Source organism: Ovis aries, chromosome 2 (genome assembly GCF_016772045.2).
Source record: "Ovis aries strain OAR_USU_Benz2616 breed Rambouillet chromosome 2, ARS-UI_Ramb_v3.0, whole genome shotgun sequence".
NCBI lineage: Eukaryota > Metazoa > Chordata > Mammalia > Artiodactyla > Bovidae > Ovis > Ovis aries.
In genome coordinates this window covers 70,819,328-70,838,168 of record NC_056055.1, presented here as the reverse complement: position 1 = coordinate 70,838,168, position 18,841 = coordinate 70,819,328, and the positions used below count along the sequence as shown (strand labels likewise).

General features: G+C 39.2%; 1 long non-coding RNA gene across 3 annotated transcripts in view; it reads left to right on the top strand.

The window, feature by feature from the left end:
* The window catches only part of LOC105607964 (uncharacterized), a 185,836-nt gene that overhangs the window by 136,765 nt on the left and 30,230 nt on the right, over window positions 1-18,841 (top strand). Inside the window, exons 13-17 of one of the 3 annotated variants that reach the window (XR_009599233.1) lie at window positions 8,929-9,079; window positions 13,557-13,711; window positions 13,812-14,017; window positions 14,766-14,828; window positions 16,121-16,207. This is a non-coding gene — a long non-coding RNA (uncharacterized LOC105607964). The remainder of the gene's footprint in view (window positions 1-8,928; window positions 9,080-13,556; window positions 13,712-13,811; window positions 14,018-14,765; window positions 14,829-16,120; window positions 16,208-18,841) is intronic. The other 2 variants (XR_009599231.1, XR_009599232.1) reach the window with 2 other exon arrangements.

Genomic DNA, 18,841 nt, shown 5'->3' with positions numbered 1-18,841 from the left:
AAAGCTTCTGCACAACAAAGGAACTATAAGCAAGGTGAAAAGACAGCCTTCTGAATGGGAGAAAACAATAGCAAATGAAGCAACTGACAAACAACTAATCTCAAAAATATACAAGCAACACCTGCAGCTCAATTCCAGAAAAATAAACAACGCAATCAAAAAATGGGCCTAAGAACTAAATAGACATTTCTCCAAAGAAGACATACGGATGGCTAACAAACACATGAAAAGATGCTCAACATCACTCATTATCAGAGAAATGCAAATCAAGACCACAATGAGGTACCATTTCACACCAGTCAGAATGGCTGCAATCCAAAAATCTACAAGCAATAAATGCTGGAGAGGGTGTGGAGAAAAGGGAACCCTTTTACACTGTTGGTGGGAATGCAAACTAGTACAGCCACTATGGAGAACAGTGTGGAGATTCCTTAAAAAACTGGAAATAGAACTGCCATATGACCCAGCAATCCCACCGCTGGGCATACACACCGAGGAAACCAGAATTGAAGGAGACACATGTACCCCAATGTTCATTGCAGCACTGTTTATAATAGCCAGGACATGGAAACAACCTAGATGTCCATCAGCAGATGAATGGATAAGAAAGCTGTGGTACATATACACAATGGAGCGTTACTCAGCCATTAAAAAGAATACATTTGAATCAGTTCTAATGAGGTGGATGAAACTGGAGCTGATTATACAGAGTGAAGTAAGCCAGAAAGAAAACACCAATACAGTATACTAACACATATGTATGGACTTTAGAAAGATGGTAATGATGACCCTGTATGCGAGACAGCAAAAGAGACACAGTATAGATGTGTAGAACAGACTTTTGGACTCTGTTGGAGAGGGAGAGGGTGGGATGATTTGGGAGAATGGCATTGAAACGTATACTGTCATGTAAGAAACAAATCACCAGTCTATGTTCGATACAGGATACAGGATGCTTGGGGCTGGTGCACTGGGATGACCCAGAGAGATAATATGGGGAGGGTGGTGGGAGAGGGGTTCAGGATTGGGAACTCATGTACACCCATGGTGGATTCATGTCAATGAATGGAAAAACCAGTACAGTATTGTAAAGTAAAAATTACTAAAAAGAGCAAAAAAAAAAAAAAAAGAAAAGAAAGATATGTAATTTAAAATCAGAAAGATCTGGTTCAGGAACTTAGAAAGAGGTACACTTGGATAAGGTAAAACTCAGCAGATCATGAAACCCCAAAAAGATGGTGGTGAAGTTGGTAAAGGAGGTTCAAGAGTAGGTTTACCTATTGGAGTAAGTTTATCACATCTGTGAATATCACTTATTTTCTTTCAACTTTGTATTTATTATGGGGTGTGTGTTTGTTGTTTGCTTTGTTTTTCTGTAACTATTTCACGAAGTCCTGGCTCTTCCACTTACTAGCAGTATGATTTGGGCAATTTTCTTTAGCCATAAAGTGGAGGTAATAATGCTACCTAGTACATGGGGTTGTTGTGAAGACTAAATAATATGGTTAAAAAGCATAGAACATGAGGTCCAAGACCAAAATAGCAGCCATTATTCCTATCACCATTACTATTATAAGTACACATAAGCTGCTCTTCATTTGAGCAGCTGCTAAAATTCCACCTTCTCTCAAAATACTTTCAGGTCAGTTTAGTTTAGCAAACATTAGCTGAACACTCAGTGTATGTCAGGCACTGATGCAACCCTGATGAAACCGCAGGCAAGAAACTGACCTTGTCCCTGAGTGCCTTGTCTTCCAGTAACGAAGGCAAACCCATAAGCAGATTATTTCAGTTTAAGGTTTGGCTGTCTAGCACAGTCATTACTAGCCATGAGTGACTATTCAGCTCTTAAAATGTGGCTGGTCTGAAATGAGATGTTCTCTACATGTAAAAAACACAGTGGAGTTTGAAGACTTGAAATGGTAAAAGAATGTGAAATAGCTAATAGACAATTTTTAGTATGATATTACCTGTTGAAATGATAACATTCTGGATTGTGGGTGTGTTAGTTGCTCAGCCGTGACAGACTGTTTGCAACCCTGTGGACTATAACCCACCAGCCTCCTCTGTCCATGGGATTTCCCAGGCAAGAATACTGGGGTGGGTTGCCATTTCCTTATCCAGGGTAATCTTCCCAACCGCAGGGATTGAACCTGGGTCTCCTGCATTGCAGGCAGATTCTATACCATCTAAGCCACCGGGGAAGCCCTGGATATGCTGGGCTAAATAAAATACTTAAAATTAATTTCACTTGTTTCTTTTTAATTTTTAAAAAACGGTGCTATTAAATATACATGGCCCCTGTTAGGTTTCTCTTGGCCAGCACTTGGTCTAAGATGATACAGTGGAGATTCAAACGGGTTACAGCGGGGAAGCATGCCATGGAGCCTGGGATTGAAGGAAGGCTGCCTGGAGGAGCAGATGCATCCTGAGCCGAGTCAAAGATGGACAGAGGTTATCCAGGCAATACCAAATCTAAAGGGCATTCCAGATGGAGGTAACAGGAAGGTGTGGAAAGGCTTGTGTTTATGGAGTGCTGGAGGCAGTTGGTTATTCCACAGGATAAAGGATTGTGAGTTGGAAGAAAAAGCTACCAGGGAATTGAAGTCTAATTTTCCCATCATTTAAGATCCAGTTGTCGTTCTTGTCTTATGCTTGAGGTCTGATTATGTCTCCACTATTGTTAGGAGTTTTGGACTACCAGCAATGGAGAGTTGGAAGGTCATGTCTCTAATAGGGCTGTCCCAGAGGACAGGACTAATAATGTGAAGGTGCTGCTTGGAAGGCAGGATGCCATTTTTCCCTCAGCAGTAGTCTGAAATATGGGAAGGGAGCCTAAGATTGCCATCTCAAGTGTAGGACTGATGAATGAGAATCAGATAGGAAGGTCAGAGCTTTTGATTTGTTCTCATTCATTGGGTTCAAGGAGAGTATACATGGTTGCATTCACGCTCATTTACCTGTCAATGAATTTCAGGAGGATTCCTCCTCCAATAAATTCCCACCAGTATGGAATATAATCATTCATCAGAGTATATTAATTTGCAAGCATATTATACCACTCTGTCACAAATCACCCTTAGGTCTTCTGCCATTAGGAACAAATTATTAACATGGATATTCAGTAGGTCGTGGAAGAGGAGTAGCAAAAGACTTTGGAAGCCTAAGTGGGTGGAGAAGCTGGAGATCTGGAGAGCATGTTCCATCTTACTGTTTTCCCTTGTCCCCAGATACTATCTGGGAAACTTCTGTGCATTGGTTCTTGTTCTGTTTTTGGAACCACTAGGATAATGAATCAAATCTCTCTTTCTCATGACAGCCACTTGGAAAATTTGAAGAGCATTTTATATCTTCCCCTTAATTCTTCTTTTCAATGGATTAAAGCTCTTCATCTCCTTTTGCTGTTAATAATAGAACCCTCTGGTTCTCTCCCAGAGGGAGAAAACCAGATTCTCCAGGAAACTGTGTACCTTTGTGTACCTCTCCTAGCTGAGCACAACATTCCAAGCTTCGTCCAAATATCAAAATGTAAAGTGGGCTTATTACCTACCTCCACTTCTTCCAGAGAGTCCTCAGTTGTGGTTGGTTGGCAGTCACTTGAGACTTCAGATCCAGATCAGAACTTGGTTGATAAGAAAAAGCCCTGTTATTCTCACAGATGCACAGACTTGGAAAATAAGCTTATGGTTGCCAGGGAAAAGGAGGCGGGGAAGGGATAGCTGAGGATTTGGGGATGGACATGTACGTACTGCTATGTTTAAAATGGATAAGAGACAAGGACCTACTGTATAGCACATGGAACTCTGCTCAGTGTTATGTGGCAGCCTGGATGGGAGGGGAGTTTGGGGGAGAATGGACAACTTATGTATGCATGGCTGTGTCCCTTCGCTGTTCACCTGAAACTGTCACAACATAGTTTGTTAATCGTCTATACCCTGATACAAAATAAAATGTTTCTTAAAAGAAGAAGCTCTGTTTTTTCTCACTGGGTGTTATTGACTTATTTAACACTTCTGGACCTTTTTTTTAAATTTTTCTTTTTTAAAGAAGATGTGATGACTTCTCTGGTTATAGAAATAAATTTTGGGAAAAGTGGAAAATGTGAACGAGCAAAATGACCATTATTAACAGGTTGATATGTATAAACCAATTGTTTTTAGCATAGGGATGGATATGTATTGTGGATGGCATTTTGCAATAGCGCTGAACTGTCCTCTGTGAACACGTTTCATATAACATTTTTATAGTCATATCAAAATTTTATAGACTAGTCAACTAGTCATCTGCTGTTGGACATTTAGGTTGTGATTTTTTTGTCATTATGATTAATGCTTTAATAAACATCCATGAACCTAAATTTTAAAAAAAATTTATTGAATTATAGTTGATTTACAGTATTGTTAATTTGTACAGCAAAGTGATTCAGTTATATATATGTCTATATATATATATATATTCTTCAGATTCTTTTCAATTATAGGTTATTATAAGATATTGAATATAGTTCCTTATGTATTTGCTGTATACCCAGTCACATCAAACTCTTTGCCACCCCATGGACTCTAGCACATCAGGCTCCTCTGTCCATGGGATTCTCCAGGTAAGAATATTGGAGTGGGTTGCCATTCCCTTCTCCAGGGGATCTTCCCAACCCAGGGATTGAACCCGGGTCTCCTGCATTGCAGGTGGATTCTTTACCATCTGAGGCTATACAGTAAATCCTTGTTGCTTACCTATTTTATATAAGATAGTGTAAATCTGTTCATTTCAAACTCCTAGTCCATCTCTCTGCTGCACTCTTTCCCTTTTGGTAACCATAAGTTTGTTTTCTATGTCTGTGAGTCAAGAACATAAATATATTTACATTTTTTGTTAAGGTGAATTCCTAGAAGTGAAATTACTAGACTAAAAGATAGCATGTTTAAAGTTTAGTTTGTATAAGTGATATTGTCTTCTAGAAATACTGTACTAATGTGGATGTGTTATCAGCGACAGCAAGAATACCAATTTCTCTACACACTTGCACTCATAAAAATTTTAACAGTTTGAAGAACAAAAACAAGTAATATTTTGTTGTTTTAATTTGCATTTTAATAACTAGTGAGAGTGAACTTTTTTTTTCACTTGTCTATTGCCATCTTCTTTTGGAGAATTAACTTTTCATACCAGTTTTCATTTTTCTACTATGGCATTTTTATTTTTTCTTAATGGCTTTATGGCTTGGAGTAGTTATTTGGGTGCAAAGAATATTTATCTCCCCCAATTTTCTCAGTTTATTTGCTTTTTGGCTTTTTATTTTATTATAAGTAGATGAATCATGGATTAAGTCTTCTATCAGATTATTCTTGATTTATTGAAAAATTATGTTTTTGTGTGTGTATGTGTTATTTAACTGGTGAGCTTACTTACTAAACATTCATATTCATTTGAAATGTTTTTGAACTTATATTTGAATCTCATATCTATTTTTGTCTTATTGTGCAAGTTAGAAATTCAAGGACAATGGTATATAATAGCGGTGATAATGGACATCCTTGTTTGTGACTTTAATAGGAATACCTTAATGTTTAATTATTAAGCATGATACTGGCTTTTTGTTTGAGATATGTATCAAAACAAATATGCATTTGCTAAGTTAATGTCAATTTATTCAGCTATTCTTACAATTTAAAAGAATACTTCTTGAATTTTATCAAATATATTTTAGCATCTGTTTATATGAATGTGGTCTCTCCCTCATGAGCTCTCTCTCTCTCTCTAGAAACAATTGCAAATTTAGAAAAGAGTTGAGACTATAATACAAATAACTATTTTTCTGGAACCATTTGAGAGTTTGTGGCTGACATAATATTCACAAACTCTAAGTACCTTGTGTATATTTCCTACAAACCAGAAATATTCTCTTGCATTATCAAAATACAACCACCAAAACTAAACACTGAAACACGACTAACATCTAATATGTAGATTCCATTCAAGCTCTGTCATATGTTCCAACCACATCCCAATAATATCCAGTTCAGAATCACATGCTACCCATACAAAAAAGTATACACACATTTATAGCAGCATTATTCATAACAGTCCAAAAATGGAAACAACCCCAAATATCTATCAATTGATGAATAGATTAACAAAATGTGTTAGCTCCATATAATGGAATTTTATTCAGCCAAAAGAAAGAATAAAGTGCAATCATATGCTCTACCTCTGAGTGACAATATTATGCTAAATGAAAGAAGCCAGTTATTATATTAAGACAAAAGATCCCATATTATGTGATTCCATTTATATGAAAGGCCAAGAACGGGAAAATCCATAGACCAAAAGTAGATTAGTGTTCCTAGGGACTGGGGGATATTGGGAGAGGGAATAGGGGTGACTACTACTGGGTACAAGGCTTCTCTTTTGGGGTGATAAAGGTGTTTTTAAGTGGTGGTGATGGTTGCACATCTCTGTGAACATAGTAAAAAGAATATCAAAGTGTGTACTTTATAAGGGTGAAATGTATGTGCTATGAATTTTATCTTCATGAAGTTGTTATTAAAGAAAATACTTGTATTTGCACTTATCATGTCCCCTTGGTCTCCTCAATATGGAATATGGTTCGGTCTTTTTCTAGGCTTTATTGACCTTGACAGTTTTGAAAATTATGGGCCAGTTCTTTTGTAGTTTATTCTCAATTTTATTGTTTGCTATTTCCCCATGATTACATTCAGCTTATGCATCGGAGCTGGAAATCTCACGGATGGAATACTGTGTTCTTTGCATTGTATCTTATCAGGTGATACATGATTTTGATTTGTCCCATTACCAGTGATGTTCAATTTGATCAGTTGATTAAGGTGTTATCTGTCAGGTTTCTCTCCTATAAACTTATTATTCCTTTCCCTTCTGAATAATTTTATTTTATGGGAAGTTACTTTGGAAGAGTATAAAAATCCATTCATCATCAAAGTTGTATTCATTCATTAGTATGAACCCATGTTTTAACATTTAATTTGCCATGTTATGATTTGTTACTAAAATTACCTTTTGATGTCAGTTTACCCCAGATTTGACCCATGGATCGTCTCAAATTGGCATCTATGTCCTTGTAGTATATCCCCTTCATGCTGTGAGTGATTCCAAATGATTCTCTGGTGTAAGAAAATGCTCCAGTTTATTTTGTGTTCTGCTTTCTCCAGCCCTAGAATCAGCCATTTTCCCAAGAAGCTCTGGTTCTTCTTAGAAGAAAATGCTACTTAGAAACCAAGAGTTGATCTCTAAGGAATTCTCTCTGATTTGAAGCGTTTCACTGCTTCGCATCCCTCTCAGTGGGCTGAGCTAAAGAATATATGTAGATTCCTATATATGTACACTCTCTTATGTCTGTGTGGTTCTCTATGTTATTAATATCTGTGTTTATCAATGGCAACCCACTCCAGTACTCTTGCCTGGAAAATTCCATGGACAGAGGAGCCTTGTAGGCTACAGTCCATGGGGTCACAAAGAGTCAGACATGACTGAGTGACTTCACTCAATTACTCACTCATCCATCCATCCATATATTGAAAGCCATGACTTTATAGTCATCAGTCAGTTCAGTTCAGTCGCTCAGTTGTGTCCGACTCTTTGCGACCCCATGAATTGCAGCACGCCAGGCCTCCCTGTCCATCACCAACTCCCAGAGTTCACTCAAACTCATGTCCATCGAGTCGGTGATGCCATCCAGCCATCTCATCCTCTGTCGTCCCCTTCTCCTCCTGCCCCCAATCCCTCCCAGCATCAGAGTCTTTTCCAATGAGTCAGCTCTTCGCATGAGGTGGCCAAAGTATTGGAGTTTCAGCTTTAGCATCAGTCCTTCCAATGAACACCCAGGACTGATCTCCTTTAGAATGGACTAGTTGGATCTCCTTGCAGTCCAAGGAACTCTCTCAAGAGTCTTCTCCAACACCACAGTTCAAAAGCATCAATTCTTCAGCGCTCAGCTTTCTTTATAGTCCAACTTTCACATCCATACATGACCACAGGAAAAACCATAGCCTTGACTAGACAGACCTTTGTTGGCAAAGTAATGTCTCTGCTTTTGAATATGCTATCTAGGTTGGTCATAACTTTCCTTCCAAGGAGTAAGCGTCTTTAAATTTCATGGCTGCAACCACCATCTGCAGTGATTTTGGAGCCCCTCAAAATAAAGTCAGCCACTGTTTCCACTGTTTCCCCATCTATTTCCCATGAAGTGATGGGACCAGATGCCATGATCTTCGTTTTCTAAATGTTGAGCTTTAAGCCAACTTTTTCACTCTCTTCTTTTACTTTCATCAAGAGGCTTTTAGTTCTTCTTCACTTTCTGCCATAAGGATGGTGTCATCTGCATACTGAGGTTATTGATATTTCTCCTGGCAATCTTGATTCCAGCTTGTGCTTCTTTATAGTGATACTTTTACGTCAATACAACTCAGTAGTTTGAGGTTTCTGCCTTTCCACATTTGCATATCCATCCTCTGAGAGTAAGAAATCTGACCTTTATTATCCTTAAGAGTGTTACATATGTGATAAAATTCTTGTGTAAAAACAATCTTCTGTTTAGCACCACTGCTGCCTCCCCTGTGTTTGCCCTTCTCACAGCACTCAAGATCTAATCTACACCCATTTATTCCTGGCCGTAGATGCTGGCTTTTGGGCTGAATAGGTCAGAAAGGGAAGAGGGGTACGATGAGAAAGAGAAGAAAGTAATTTTTCTTTTTGGCTTATAACTTAGTGAATTATATTAATAGATTTTTACTAATATTGACTCACTCTTGCACTTTCACAATGTGCCTTCCTTTGATTTTTTTTCCACTCTTAAGATTTCTTAATAATTTGTTTTGCTGATCTGCAAAAGCCATGGCATGCTAAAAATTTTCTTAGGCATTCCTTTAATTTTATTGTTTTTTATTTCTACAGGGGAATACATGGCTTCCTCCTGACTTCTTTGCATTTTCCCAGTACCTTTGATTTTGGAAATACTATAAGAATGATGGCTGAATTTTTTCAGTGTTGGAAATTCCTGGTATGTCTCAGAAGCAAGGAATCACAGGATATCTACTTTTCAGTGGTGAGTATGCCTCTCACAAAAGCCACACCATTATTTATAATACCCTAATTTTTTTCATAGAAACAGGACAGGGAGTCTCAACATTTCCTGAAATTTCAAAAACTCAAAAAAAGCTTTCAAAAAAAAAGAAAAAGAATATTCAACTAAATATTCATCTGTTAGCCCAGCACTGGAAGGGACCAGCCCTAAAGAATAACTGATAAGTAAATCAACACCAATACCACTATCATTCATCTCCTTCATACCAGCCTAACCCGAAAGAATTTCTTGGCACCCACAAGAAGGTTAATTGAAAAGATAAATCTACTCTGGGAAGCATTTGTATTTTAAGGAGAGATGGAATTGGGGAAGTGCCATGCTGACATCTATCATTCTACAAATCATAATGATTGTCAGTGACCTGAAACCTGGCTCATGTTATGATGGTTAAATAATGTCCATAGTTTTGCTCTCCAGGAATGCTTTTGTCCCTGACCTGATCATTAGCATGCTTCTTGGGTCTTTCAGGCCTAAAATGTATAAGCTGCTTATATTTATCTGGGTAGCTGGTTAATTTTGGTGGCAGCCACCTTGCAGGTATGATTTTTCTTCCACTGACAGAAAACAAAGCCTGGAATCCTATCTTTTTCTTTCTCTAAAGCATAGTTTTATTTTTTTAATTGGAGTATAATTGCATTGTAATGTTGTTTCTGCTATACAATGAAGTGATTCAGCTATATGTACACATGGATCACCCCCCTCTTGGAACTCCCTCCCACCCACCCCTGAATCCTACCCATCTAGTTCATCACAGAGCGTGAAGCTAAGAATCCTGTGCTTTAAAGCACGCATATCTATTTTATACATGGTTTCATTATTTATACTTTCTTCCTCATCTCCCGCTAACCCTCCCACCCACCAGTCCTATTTAAAGGAAATATTTATTATGTATGTAGTTGCCATTGTTTAGTTGCTAAGTCGTATTCGACCCTTTTGTGTCCCCATGGACTAAAGCTCACCAGGCTCCTCTGTCCATGGTATTCTTCAGGCAAGAATACTGCCATGGGTTGCCATTTCCTTCTCTAGGGCATCTTCCTGACACAGGGGTAGAATCCCTGTCTCCTGTACTGGCAGATGGGTTCCTTACCACTAAGCCACCAGAGAAGCCCATTATGTATGAAGATTCCTCAGTGAAGATATATATATGCCCATGTATCTCTGTGCACATACATATATTTCCACAGTACATGTGCTTAGTTCTGTTCAGTCACTCAGGCGTGTCTGACTCTTTGTGACCCCATGGACTGTAGCACACCAGGCCTCTCTGTCCATCACCAACTCCCAGAGTTAGTAAACTCATGTCCATTGAGTCAGTGATGCAATCTAACCATCTCATCCTCTGCGGTCCCCTTCTCCTCCTGCCCTCAATCTTTCCCAGCATCAGGGTCTTTTCCAATCAGTCAGTTCTTCGCATCAGGTGGCCAAAGTATTGGCATTTCAGTTGCAACATCAGTCCTTCCAATGAATATTCAGGACTGATTTCCTTTACGATAGACTGGTTGGATCTCCTGACAGTCCAAGGGACTCTCAAGAGTTTTCTCCAATACCACAGTTCAAAAGCATCAATATTTGGCACTCAGCTTACTTTATAGTGTAACTCTCACATCCATACATGACTACTGGAAAACTATAGCCTTGACTAGATGGACCTTTGATGGCAGAGTAATGTCTCTGCTTTTATACTGTTTAGGTTGGTCATAACTTTTCTTCCAAGGAGCAAGCGTCTTAATTTCGTAGCTGCAGTCACCTTCTGCAGTGATTTTGGAGCCCTCCAAAATAAAGTCTGTCACTGTTTCCACTGTTTCCTCAACTATATGCCATGGAGTGATGGGACCCAGATGCCATGACCTTAGTTTTCTGAATGATGAGCTTTAAGCCAACTTTTTCACTCTCCTCTTTCACTTTCATTAAGAGGCCCTTTAGTTCTTCACTTTCTGCCATAAGGGTGGTGTCATCTGCATATCTGACGTTATTGATATTTCTCTTGGAAATCTTGATTCCAGCTTGTGCTTAATCCAGCCCAGTGTTTCTCATGATGTATTTTGCATATAAGTTAAATCAACACCCTCTTCCAACAACACAAAAGAAGACTTAATACATGGACATCACCAGATGGTCAATACTGAAATCAGATTGATTATATTCTTTGCAACCAAAGATAGAGAAGCTCTATACAGTCAGCAAAAACAAGACTGGGAGCTGACTGTGACTCAGATCATGAACTCCTGTTGGCAAAATTCAGACTTAAATTGAAGAAAGTAGGGAAAACCACTAGACCATTCAGGTATGACCTAAATCAAATCCCTTATGATCATACAGTGGATGTGAGCAATAGATTCAAGGCATTAGATCTGATAGAGTGCCTGATGAACTATGGATGGAGGTTTGTGACATTGTACAGGAGACAGGAATCAAGACCATCCCCCCCAAAAATGCAAAAAAAGCAAAATGGCTGTCTCAGGAGGCCTTACAAATAGCTGAGAAAAGAATAGAAGCTAAAAGCAAAGGAGAAAAGGAAAGATATACCCATTTGAATGCAGAGTTCCAAAGAATAGCAAGGATACATAAGAAAGCCTTCCTCAGTGATCAATGCAAAGAAATAGAAGAAAAGAACAGAATGGGAAAGACTAGAGATCTCTTCAAGAAAATTAGGGATACTAAGAGAACATTTCATGCAAAGATGGGCTCAATAAAGAACAGAAATGGTATGGACCTAACAGAAGCAGAAGATGTTAAGAAGAGCTGGCAAGAATATATATAAGAACTATACAAAAAAGATCTTTATAACTCATATAATCACAATGGTATGATCACTCCTCTAGAGCCAGACATCCTGGTATGTGAAGTCACGTGGGCCTTTAGAAAGCATCACTATGAAAAAAGCTAGTGGAGGTGATGAAATTCCAGTTGAGCTATTCAAATCATAAAAGATGATGCTGTGAAAGTGCTGCACTCAATATGCCAGCATTTTTGGAAAACTCAGTAGTGGCTACAGGACTGGAAAAGGTCAGTTTTCATTTCTAATCCCAAAGAAAGACAATGCCAAAGAATCTTCAAACTACCACACAATTGCACTCATCTCACATGCTAGTAAAGTAATGCCCAAAATTCTCCAAGCCAGACTTCAACAGTACGTGAACTGTGAACTTCCAGATGTTCAAGCTGGTTTTAGAAAGGCAGAGGAACCAGAGATCAAATTGCCAACAGCTGCTGGATTATCGAAAAAGCAAGAGAGTTTCAGAAAAACATCTATTTCTGCTTTATTGATGATGCCAAAGCCTTTGACTGTATGGATCACCACAAACTCTGGAAAATTGTTAAAGATATGGGAATACCAGACCACTTGACCTGCCTCTTGAGAAATCTGTATGCAGGTCAGGAAGCAACAGTTAGAACTGGACATGGAACAGCAGACTGGTTCCAAATAGGGAAAGGAGTACGTCAAGGCTGTATATTGTTACCCTGCTTATTTAACTTATATGCAGAGTACATTATGAGAAACGCTGGGCTGGTTGAAGCACAAGCTGGAATCAAGGTTGCCAGGAGCTTGTGGTGAAAGCCTTAATTAATTTGGTCATACAACAAATATTCATAGAGAGTCTTCCATGTGCTAGACACTTTCCTAAGCGCTGGAGGAGAATCAATTGGCAAAGACAAACATGGTTTTTGCTGGTTTAAGAACAAGATTTAGTTTTCTAGAAACAAAAGCCCTGGTTTTTAATATTTGCCAATTTCAATCTCTCCATGTTCTATATTACCTGGCACACAAGAATTCAAGCATGGCAACCATTATCCTTATCTTTATGTCCTGATCATAATTATCATCGGTATTATGTATGATAGTGCTTTAACAACATACTGAAAAGAAACTATCATCTCTGGGTGGCACGGGAGGATGCCCAAGATAAATATTTATGAGTAAGTGAGTGTGTATGTATAAAGGTAAAGAAAAGCAGAGAAGGGTCTGCAAGGATACACACTGGATTTGGTATGGTTACCTCAAAAAGATGTGATTGAGAAGTTAACAAAATGGGACTTTTTCTTTACTAAAAATCTGTACAGTTTGAATTTTGAATCATGAGTATGAATTAATTTTATAATTTTTAAATAAATTTGCACATGCAGAGCTGTCTCATATGATGTCAGTCCAACAGTGACCAAACACATAGTAGATAGACAAACAGCAGCTACCAGAATATATGACTCATTGTAGACAGAATCATTATTAAATAGTTATTGTTTTCCTGATGAAAGTGACTTCAGCTCTTGATAGAAGATGAAATAGAATCAAGACACTTGGTAAGTATTCCAGTTGCTGCAAAACAAACCACTCCTGTGGCTTAATGATAGTGTTTATTTTGCTCACAGATTTGCAGTTTGGGTGGGGCGGAGTCAGGGTGTGATAGGGACATTTTGTCTCTTTTCTACTGGACATCAGGTGGGGTGACTGGAAGGCTGAAGGCAGAATCATCTGAAGGGCACTCAGGTGTCTGGTAGCTGATGCTGTTGTCTGGGATATGGCTGGGAAACCTCCATGTGGCCCTTCCATATGGCTGCTCATCTTTCCCGCAATATGGTGGCCAGGTTCCAAAGGTGAGTGTCCCAAGAGAGAGCTGGGTGGAAGCTGTGTCAATTTTTTTAACTTAACCTCCAAAGTCACAGAGATCACTTTCTTCACATTCTGTTCATCAAGGGAAAGAAGGAAAAATGAACTCTTATCTCTTAATGGGCAAGTAGCAAGTTCTACAAGAGCACATGGGACTGAAAATACTAACGTGGCCATTTTTGGAAAATACACCCTGGCCCAGTAAGTCATCTCTTCACTGACGTGATCTGTACTACACAGCTGCAGAGCAAAGATGGAAAACAGCCCAGAGCTGCGTGGCTGCCCAGCTGAATGTGAGTATTGCAACTTTACCTTCACTCTGAAAACCATATTTATGCATTGTGAGAGCTGTGAATTCTTACGTAAGGAACCAAAAGAATTTCAGTATTGTAGAAGGCAATGGCAACCCACTCCAGCACTCTTGCCTGGAAAATCCCATGGATGGAGGGGCCTGGTAGGCTGCAGTCCATGGAGTCGCTAGGAGTCGGACATGACTGAGCGACTTCACTTTCACTTTTCACTTTCATGCATTGGAGAATGAAATGGCAACCCACCCCAGTATTCTTGCCTGGAGAATCCCAGGGATGGGGGAGCCTGGTGGGCTGCCGGCTATGGGGTCGCACAGAGTCAGACACAACTGAAGCGACTTAGCAGCAGTAGCAGTATTATTCATGCTTAGCACATCCATGGTTTTAAAATCAGCTTTCCTAAGTAGTGTCAAATTTATCATAGCCTAAAAGGCAGGTTGACACATTATAAGGACAGTTAAAGTCTATTTTTATTGATTGGACTCAGGAAACTGGTGTATTATTTTTGCCTCTGAGCTTACTTCTCAAATACAACAAAAGAGCACAGAAAAGAGGTTCATGAAAATGTATGGTTTGCAACACAATTTCAGATATTCTCCTTAAATGCACATCGGTGTTCTTATAACCTACCAGCCACACTTTATTCAAGGCTATGTTAAGTTTAATATGTGAAAAGTCAGATGCATTTATCATTTTTTATTAAGGTTCATTAAGGATTCACTTGTATCCCTAGTGTCCTTGCTTCCCACTGTGGCATGCACGCAAGAAAACATATTAACAGTGGACTAATCACCAGGTATGTATAGATTACCCATAGAGTAACACTTAGAGAATTGTCGGAAAACAACCAATTATTGGAGCCTACTAGGTTCACATTTCCCTTTATTTTACGATATGAATTATTAGCCGCAAATCAGCAGTAAATTAGATCTGCAGGGATTTTAATTTTTAGGAACTCTATTACTATTAATTTTTATTTCTTTGAACATAACCAAGTTCTTCTCTCATTTAAGAAGATGTAGTCATCATGAAACCAAAGTCTTATAAACTAAGCTGTTTTGGTGATTGACATGTGAAAAATAAAAGAAAAACAGACTTTCACACTGCCTTTTAAAGTGTGAAAAAACAGTCTTTATTCACGGTTGGATAAATTAGTCAAAGTGAATTTTAACAAAGTTTTGCCCCCAAATATTTTCTTGTTTAGACTGAAGACAGCCATGAAACATTTCTTTTAAGCTCAGTCAACATTTCATTCTTTAGGGATTTGCTAGAGACTTAAAACTTTTTCCAGTCCTTTTTCTCCCATCACTACAATGCCAAAGGAGCAAACAAAGCAAACTTGGTGCCTATATCTTTCCTGAAACTGACATCATAAATAGAATTCAGATATTGTGACCCCTGAATACTTATGTCTATTGATGTGTCCTTGTAATGAACATTTACTGATATGCCCAGCTCAGACGATTATTGAAACCATCAGTTAAGTCAGTAAACCTGATTGTCTTCAGTTCACCTAGGGGAGCCTTTGTAAAATACTGATTCTTGGACCCACTCTCCCAAAATGCTGGCTCACAGGCCATGAATGAAGCCAAGAAATCCATCCTCTTCAAAAGTTCCTCTTATAATTCTGGGTGTTGGCCCAGGGTGGGATTGACTGAATGGGAACATTTGCTAACTTTCGAAGTAACTTTTGTAAGGTAAGATGTTATGCCTTGATAGAGTTTTTATAGCTCAAAACAAAGTGATATTATGCTTGAATTTCTATCCTTATTACATTTTACAATAGGAATCCAGGCTTACCCTAAACTTTTATATATTTATAGTAGAAGCTACAGCTTTATAAGCAAAATGAGGAAAGAAATTCTGGTTCATAAATCTCATCATTATTTTCCTCTTCAGCTTTGTGTTGGGGCTGAAATGTGTTATATATAACCATTACTTTCATTATTTGGTAAACTTTTTCTTCTAGATCCTTCAGGCCCCTCTAGCTGAAACTCTTGAAATAAAGGAACACCTATTAACAATTAATTCTGGTTAGAGGATATGAATGGGGCTTGCCTCATAAAGTGGAATTTTTTGTGTGTACAGCCACATAGGATACAAAAATATCTACAGATAGAGGAAACAGAAGAAACAGGCACAGATGCTTGAAGCTGCCTGGCACACTTCAGAATGGTGAGTAGCTCAGTGTAGCCTGGATATAAGATAAATGGGAGATATCAGCAGCAGGGGTGGGGGCAAAGAATTCAATCTTGGTTCTATTTCCCATTGTCTGGAGTGGTTTTTTGAGGAAATACGTTAAGATGGGTTCTGAGCGTGCTTCTGGCCCTGAGGTTGATTCAGTTCAGTTCAGTCGCTCAGTCGTGTCCAGTTCTTTGCAACTCCATGAATCACAGCACACCAGGCCTCCCTGTCCATCACCAACTCCCAGAGTTCACTCAGACTCACGTCCATCAAGTCAGTGATGCCATCCAGCCATCTCATCCTCTGTCGTCCCTTTCTCCTCCTGCCCCCAATCCCTCCCAGCATCAGAGTCTTTTCCAATGAGTCAACTCTTCGCATGAGGTGGCCAAAGTACTGGAGTTTCAGCTTTCGCATCATTCCTTCCAAAGAAATCCCAGGGTTGATCTCCTTCAGAATGGACTGGTTGGATCTCCTTGCAGTCCAAGGGACGTTCAAGAGTCTTCTCCAACACCACAGTTCAAAAGCATCAATTCTTTGGTGCTCAGCTTTCTTCACAGTCCAACTCTCACATCCATACGTGACCACTGGAAAAACCATAGCCTTGACTAGATGGACCTTTGTGGCAAAGTAATGTCTCTGCTTTTCAATGTGCTATCTAGGTTGGTCAGAACTTTTCTTCCAAGGAGTAAGCGTCTTTTAATTTCATGGCTGCAGTCACCATCTGCAGTGATTTTGGAGCTCCCCAAAATAAAGTCTGACACTGTTTCCACTCTTTCTGCATCTATTTCCTATGAAGTGATGGGACCAGATGCCATGAGCTTTGTTTTCTGAATGTTGAGCTTTAAGCCAACTTTTTCACTCTCCTCTTTTGTGTTATCGGCATATCTGTGGTTATTGATATTTCTCCCGGCAATCTTGGTTCCAGTTTGTGCTTCTTCCAGCCCAGCGTTTCTCATGATGTACTCTGCATATAAGTTAAATAAGCAGGATGACAATATACAGCCTTGACGTACTCCTTTTCCTATTTGGAACCAGTCTGTTGTTCCATGTCCAGTTCTAACTGTTGCTTCCTGACCTAGGTATAGGTTTCTCAAGAGGCAGGTCAGGTGGTCTGGTATTCCCATCTCTTTCAAAATTTTCCACAGTTTATTGTGATCCACACAGTCAAAGGCTTTGGCATAGTCAATAAAGCAGCAATAGACGTTTTTCTGGAACTCTCTTGCTTTTTCCATGATCCAGTGGATGTTGGCAATTTGATCTCTGGTTCCCCTGCCTTTTCTAAAACCAGCTTAAACATCAGGAAGTTCATGGTTCACGTATTGCTGAAGCCTGGCTTGGAGAATTTTGAGTATTACTTTACTAGCATGTGAGATGAGTGCAATTGTGTGGTAGTTTGAGCATTCTTTGGCATTGCCTTTCTTTGGGATTAGAATGAAAACTGACCTTTTCCAGTCCTGTGGCCACTGCTGAGTTTTCCAAAAATGCTGGCATATTGAGCGCAGCACTTTCACAACATCATCTTTCAGGATTTGAAATAGCTCAACTGGAATTCCATCACCTCCACTAGCTTTGTTCGTACTGATGCTTTCTAAGGCCCACTTGACTTCACATTCCAAGATGTCTGGCTTTAGGTGAGTGATCACACCATCATGATTATCTTGGTCGTGAAGCTCTTTTTTGTACAGGTCTTCTGTGTATTCTTGCCACCTCTTCTTAATATCTTCTGCTTCTGTTAGGTCCATACCATTTCTGTCCTTTATCAAGGCCATCTTTGCATGAAATGTTCCCTTGGTATCTCTAATTTTCTTGAAGAGACCTCTGGTCTTTCCCATTCTGTTCTTTTCTTCTATTTCTTTGCATTGATCTCTGAGGAAGGCTTTCTTATCTCTTCTTGCTCTTCTTTGGAACTCTGCATTCAAATGGGTATATCTTTCCTTTTCTCCTTTGCTTTTCGCCTCTCTTTTCACAGCTATTTGTAAGGCCTCCTGAGACAGCCATTTTGCTTTTTTGCATTTCTTTTCCATGGGGATGGTCTTGATCCCTGTCTCCTGTACAATATCATGAACTTCCGTCCATAGTTCATCAGGCACTCTATCTATCAGATCTAGGCCCTTAAATCTATTTCTCACTTCCACTGTATAATCATAAGGGATTTGATTTAGGTTATACCTGAATGGTCTAGTGGTTTTCCCTACTTTCTTCAATTTAAGTCTGAATTTGGCAATAAGGAGTTCATGATCTGAGCCACAGTCAGCTCCTGGTCTCGTTTTTGTTGACTGTATAGAGCTTCTCCATCTTTGGCTGCAAAGAATAGAATCAGTCTGATTTTGGTGTTGACCATCTGGTGATGTCCATGTGTAGAGTCTTCTCTTGTGTTGTTGGAAGAGGTGTTTGCTATGACCAGTGCATTTTCTTGGCAAAACTCTATTAGTCTTTGCCCTGCTTCATTCCCCATTCCAAGGCCAAATTTGCCTGTTACTCCAGGTGTTTCTTGACTTCCTACTTTTGCATTCCAGTCCCCAGAATGAAAAGGACATCTTTTTGGGTGTTAGTTCTACAAGGTCTTGTAGGTCTTCATAGAACCGTTCAGCTTCAGTTTCTTCAGTGTTACTGGTTGGGGCATAG